The sequence below is a fragment of the Corvus brachyrhynchos genome, unplaced genomic scaffold (genome assembly GCF_000691975.1).
Source record: "Corvus brachyrhynchos isolate BGI_N302 unplaced genomic scaffold, ASM69197v1 scaffold130, whole genome shotgun sequence".
Lineage (NCBI taxonomy): Eukaryota > Metazoa > Chordata > Aves > Passeriformes > Corvidae > Corvus > Corvus brachyrhynchos.
This window is the reverse complement of record NW_008236193.1, coordinates 1,824,865-1,831,528: the sequence shown is the minus strand read 5'-3', so window position 1 is coordinate 1,831,528 and position 6,664 is coordinate 1,824,865.

Here is a 6,664-nt window from a genome sequence, read left to right as displayed (position 1 = left end):
GAAAAAGACACTCACAAGGTAACACCATCCCGGAACTGGGAAATGCTATGGCAGACAAAACAGCAAAGGCAGTGGCCAGTGGGGTTCAGCTCCAACCCCTAGCTCTAATCCCTTCTAGCATCCTTATGGGTGAAAAACCCCCACCATACAACACTGATGATTTAAATTGGATACAAGAAGAAAAGGGACAAGAACAGATGGGTGGGCTAGAATAAAGGGTCTCATAGTCATACCCAGAAAACTGTTAAAATTATTTATCCAGAGCGAACATTCTAAGACACACTGGGGAGTTGATGCTCTGCATAACCACTTAAAGGACAAAGTGATAGCACCAAAATTAAAAGAGACAATTGAGGATATAACTTCCACTTGTGAAATCTGTCTTAAAAACAACCCTAATACCACTGTTAGGTTAAACACAGGGACTATCCCTAAAAGAGCCTTACCAGGGGATGTGTGGCAAATTGACTTTTCTGAATTACCTAGAAAATGGGGATACAGGTATCTTTTAGTTGTCACAAATACTTTTTCAGGTTGGCCAGAAGCTTTCCCTTGTAGAAAAAACAAGGCTAGAGAAATTGTTAAAGCTTTAGTACAAGAAATTATTCCACGATTTGGGGTATCCAGAGAAATAAATTCTGATAGGAGATCACACTTTGTAGCCCAGGTAGTGCAATGAGTGAGTCATCTACTGGGTATACATTGGCAGTTACATACAGCATACAGGCTTCAGGCAAGTGGACAAGTAGAAAAGATGAATCACTTAATAAAACAACAATTAGCCAAAATTTGCCAGGAAACTAATTTCTATTGGTATCAGGCTCTGCCCATGGCTTTGCTAAGAATTAGGCTAAAACCACAGCTTAAGGAAAAACTAAGTCCCTTTGAAATTCTGTATGGAAGGCCCTATGGAACAAACGTGATTCACAATGGCAGTGTGGCTCTGGTAGGGCAAAGCTACCTAATAGATTATGTAAAGCATTTAGGTCAAAAATTACAATCAATATGGACTACAGTTGTTAATTGTCAACCGCCACCACCTGATAAAGCCTTTCGTAATGTGAAACCAGGGGATTGGGTTTCTGTTAAGTCTCTTTCAGGGGATCCACTTCAGGAAAAATGGGATGGACCTTATCAGACACTGCTGACCACTCATACAGCAATTAAAGTACAAGGAAAACCGACCTGGATACTTTATATCAGGACCAAACCTGCACCAAAACCAGAGTGGGAAGCATGAAGAACAGGACCTCTGCGCCTTCAACTACGAAAAATCAACACAACATGATTTGGACCATACTGGTAATGTTGGTAACTGGGGCAGGTGCATGGGACCAGAATACATACCTTCAATTGCTCAAAGGTGGTGTTGAGAACTTTAATCTGATTGCTGGATATGTTCCCAGCTGCCTGAAAATTCTGCTAGAGGCTTTCCTCTGGTTGGGGCAGCATTCCCTAATACAACAGAAATCCATGCTGCACTTAGTACTAACAGGCTTTCACATTATGTCAACATATCCCTAGATCAACTTCAGTGGAAATTAGAGCTTGAGGAGCCAATAAATGACTCCTCACTGGTACCCTGCGTGCTGCAGTGCTGGGAGGAATCTATAACCAAAAACTCCGGAGGAAATAAGACAGACTCCAAATGCGGGAACTTAACATTTATAGGCAGCTACCCCAACTGCTCAGATTTTTAGACCTATGGGGGGACTAACATGTAGAATAAGAATCAAACAAGACAAGGACCAAAGCCCAAGGGTTGGCCAGTGCCCACACGGCGGGGTTGGTACTGGATATGTGGACACAGCACCTATAAAGTTTTACCCTTGGGGTGGCAAGGCTGCTGTGCCATAGGACCAGTATTTCCCCACATTAAAGTTGTCTCTCAACTACAAGGCTTGCTCCAAACTTTTGTATGCAGGACCAAGAGGACATTGAACCCCTTGATTGTCCATTTCTCGCGCTTTCACATGTCGGAGGAAAATAACTTTAAGGGATGGGACTATGCAACTACACAAATTTATTGTTTTAGATAACAAACGCATCAGTCGAGGCGTGAGATTTTACAACACCTCCGAGTAATGGCGACTAGTCACAAGATCTAGGGTTACATTGTAATTTATAATTTTCTAATCCAATAGATAGTTAAAATGACACTTTGTTTTAGATTAATGACCTATCACCTGTGGCACTTCTCACTGCAATGCAGCTATGTCTTGACCAATAACTTCTCATGTCACGTACACACAGATGTCTCTCTTATACCATCTACATTCTTAACTTCAACTATATAAAACCACACTATTGTATTTTAAAACCCTTCACCAAAACACCCAGTGTACAATTTTACTTATAATGATAGGAATACAAGTTTGTAATCCTTTTGCTTAAAGTCCACAAATCTCTGTCAATTAAGCCAGACCTAGTCTCTTCCAGGGTTGTAAATCAAAGCCTCCTTTAATTGCAGGAGTTTCTACTCCTCTGTCTCCCACACTTGAAAGATAGGCCCACTAGATTTCAGAGCTTTGCCAGATGGTTTGTACCCAGCCTTGGAGCAAGTGAGCTAGAGAAATCAATAGTGAATCTTCCCACTACCGTAGAAACCATAATGAATGCCAGTGCAGATGCCATAAGAGCACAACAAATTGAGATTAAGAGCATCTCACAATTGGCTGTATAGAATAGACTTGCATTAGATTTGCTGTATGCCAAAGAGAGAGGAGTATGTACAGTTATAAATACAAGCTGTTGCAGTTATGTTGATTTAAATAAATGCATAGGAACAGATTTGCAGACAATTCTGGACAAAACACAAACATTGCATCAGATCACCTTAGACGACACTTCTTGGGGGTTTAAAGAGGTATAGGACAAACTTACAGCATGGTTGCCCAACTTATCCTGGCTTAAACAATTGTTCATAATAGTTATTTGTATAATTGCATTGTTATTTACTGTTTGCATTAGTAGTTATTGTTGTACGATTTTATGTACTTGAAATCGCAATGCTTATGCTCAATGGCAAAAGCACAAACTTAGAAACAAGATAGAGAGGGGTACTTACCTTCAAGACATGAAAGGTTTGTAAAGAATTACAAATGATCAAGGAAAAGGGGGGGTGGAGAAGAGGGATGATCCATAGTTGACTCATGTAAGCACGAATAAACTATTAAGAGACAGCAAATGTTAATCACAAAACCTAAGCAGCAGGATTTGCCTTAATCTTGTCAAGATAAGAGGAACAGGATCTTTTGAAAACCAGCACAGAGATCGCTGAATCATCCAGCGAAGAACTGCGCATGCTCCAGAAAGAAAGGTAAAAAGTGCATTGTGACGGAGACTACTGATCTTCATCAGAAAGACCCCCAAGGAAGAAGAGGAGCCTTCCTCAGTGCGACCACCTGGGTACACAGCGCATGCGTGGCACGTCTGCTAATGATATTAATGACTTTCGAGAAGTCATTTGTATAACCACTCCTATCCCAAGGAATGTGATGACTATTCATGAATTTTACACATAATATTGTGTTGTAGGAAGTGCCGTGTGTGTGCGTTAGGAGGAGTGATCCCCCACACACCCAGCGCCGAATAAAGCAAATACCCGCTTCTCTGACTGTCTCTGAAGTGTCTCCTGGCCTGCTTTGGGGCGATTCAGCACCACTTTTCAATAAATCTTCAGGTTTGATAAACAAATACAAGCAGCAAAATATTTATCTTCATGAGAAATAGAACTCACTCTTTATCAAAATTTGAAAGATTTAATAAGGGACAAAGTCAACAAGGCCAAAGGTAACAGCGCTGGGTGCATAGCTACAGCCAGAGGCACACAGTCAACAGTTGAAGAGCGGACAGAACTCCACTACTAAAGAAGTAGTAAAGTAGGTACGTTTATTTCCAGCTGGGACGCACGGGGGATCGCTCCTCCAAAGCCATGTCATGTGTCGATAGCTGCATTCAGCTCGGTATTTATCGGGTTACAAGTTCCATATTCATTAAGTTTCGCAACACGCCTATACATATTCATCACCTAGCCCCGCCCAGCCTCGCTTCGTATTATAATGAACCCAAAAGTCATTTACATCCGCGTTGCGCTTGCGTAGTGTGGTTTGGTGGCTTTGGTAGGGGTCTTCCGAGGGTCTTTTTGATGAAGTCAGGAATCTTCATCATCCTGAACTTTTCACCTTTCTTCCCTACGCATGCTCTTTTGTACCCCTGGCCTGGGTTTAAGCTTCGAGACTGGTTTGAGCTAGTTTTGGGATGAGGCAGGATGTCTGTCTGAGACTCCCTCTGCCCTTATCAGTGGTCTCTTATCTTTTCTTCCTGCCCTGGTATGCTGACCAAGCTGGATGCATTGTTCCTAACAAACTAATTCTCCTGCTTCCCATCCCCCTGATTCACAGTGGCAAACCCCCCTTATATACCCCTGGGTATTGCATCAGCTAATTACATATTTATAAACCATTTTTCATATTAAAATCCTTTTTGAACTAGTTAACATAAGTCCTCCCCTGTCCCACCTTTTTAGAGCATGTGCAGTTGTCTTCATTGAGGGCAGTTGTTACATTTCGATACATTCAATAGGTTTCGATTCCCTCACTGGTTAGGTTATCCAATTACAGTAATCCCCCCTATCTCAATACAAAGTTCGTGTTAAAAATAGATCTAAGCCCCAGTGAAAGTCAACACTTGGTCCCCTTCCCTCATAACAACAAAACCACTCTCACAGACCCAACATTACAATGCACAACACATCTGCAAAAGCCAACATTATAAAATATACTTCTCGCATCTTTCTTTAAAAATGGTTTGAATGCCAAGAGGAGAATGCTGTCAAAAGTGTCAGGAAAATCCACAAACGCCAGAGGTTTATGTCCAAAAAGGAGACAGGAGTCCTGCAACTTTATTCGAATAAAGGGAGAGAGTGCACTGGGGCACACGCCCGCGGGGTTTTCTCTCTCCAGTTCTCGGAGGGCGCAGCCTCCTTTTATCCTGCACTCCCGGCCGCAGGTTGCCCTCTTCCTTTCCCCGTTGGCTGAGGTACCAGGAAGGTGCAGCCTTCCCGAACCGCCCACCACAGTCCCCCTTGAAGCTGGCATTTTATCCCAAAGTTCAGAAGTTCAGGCCTGTGCAGACCCACTCGTCTGTTTCAGGAGCCGAGCTCCCTGGGCTCTGTAACAAACCTGCTGCTTGAAGTCAGTAGAGACATTAAGACCCCCTTCAAAGACGTTAGCACCAAATTGTTTGTGAAGACATGAGCTTTTTTCTCAAAAGTCAGTAAAGGAGAGTCACCACCTTGGCTTGAAAGGAATGAGATGGAGGTGTCTTTACAAACTGTGGGCCTGATGGTAGATAAAGCCAGATATTGATAGGTGAAAGAAGCAATGGGAGAAACCATAGGAGTATACATTAGAAGAGGGTCTGTATTAGGCGATTTGGGGAGTCTGTACCTCTCAAGTACCTCAGCCAATGGGGAAAGAGAGGGGGAAATGCGGTTGGGAAATTAGGATAAAAAGGAGGCTGCATCCTCTAACAATTTGAGAGACCCCATGAGAAATGCCCATGGGCTCTCCCTTTATTCGAATAAAGTTACAGGACCCCTCTGCCTCCTTTTTGGACATAAAGCTCTGGTATTTGTGGCTTAATTTTCCTGACAGGCTTAAGTTGCTTTTGATTCTATTAGGCTGCAAAACCAGTAGAACACCAACTTTGTGAATTCCCAGAGGCAGTGGATCTGGCTGGTGCTCCATCTCTTGACTGCAGATGTGCTGACAACCTGGAATAAGTTCTGGGGTGTTTCCTGACAGCACCCAGAATTATCCAGGGGGTTCCCATTAGACACAAAACTTAAAATGTCTTTTAAAAGTATAGTGCAAACACAAGAGAGCTCAGTGGTGGGTGGAAACTGGAATGGACAGTGCCCTTCTGTGGAGGCCATGGCAGTGGTCTCCATGAAGGTGCTGGACAAGTATGCATTATCCTTTCTGCATGTGGGTGCACTCTCATCCTTCTTTTGTGCTCCCTCAGTACACATCTGATACTGGGCTGGTGAGTTTTTGGGGTACTGTTCCAAGGAAAGCTCAAAATTGGGCTGTCCTCAGCCAGACTTACAGTATCTTTCAGACGAGGAATGGGACTATTCCAGGCAGAAAGGAATAACAAGATTCAAACTCTGTTTTGTTTAAGGCAATTGTGCAAAAATGCGCAGTTGAAAACTCCCTTTGATTTCAGGGCTCTCCCCTAGTCTGAATCTTGCAACATTTTTTGTTGAGACATAGAAATGAAATGGGGAAATCAGATCATCCTTACCCGCAGCTCAAGGTGAGCAGACAAAATCTCTGGGGGTATACTGTTTTTTTAAACATGTTTCAGCATTGGAGGAGCTGTGCACAGCAAATACCTGCCGGTGCCTGGGGCTTGGCCAGTGTCATCTGGCAGGATAAAAGGAGCAAGAGGTTACCATGGGGACTGGTTATCACTCTGTTGGGGTTCCTGTTTCCCTGCATGCTGCTGGAGGCAAATGCCTTTTCTGGACAATCCCTCTACCTCAAGATGCCCTGATTTTACTCATTGGGTTTATTTTCCTCTTTTAGGGAAGGAATGTGAAGGAAAGAGAAAAATCATTTAGGGATAAAACATGCCAAGGGCTTTACAAGAGTGCTAA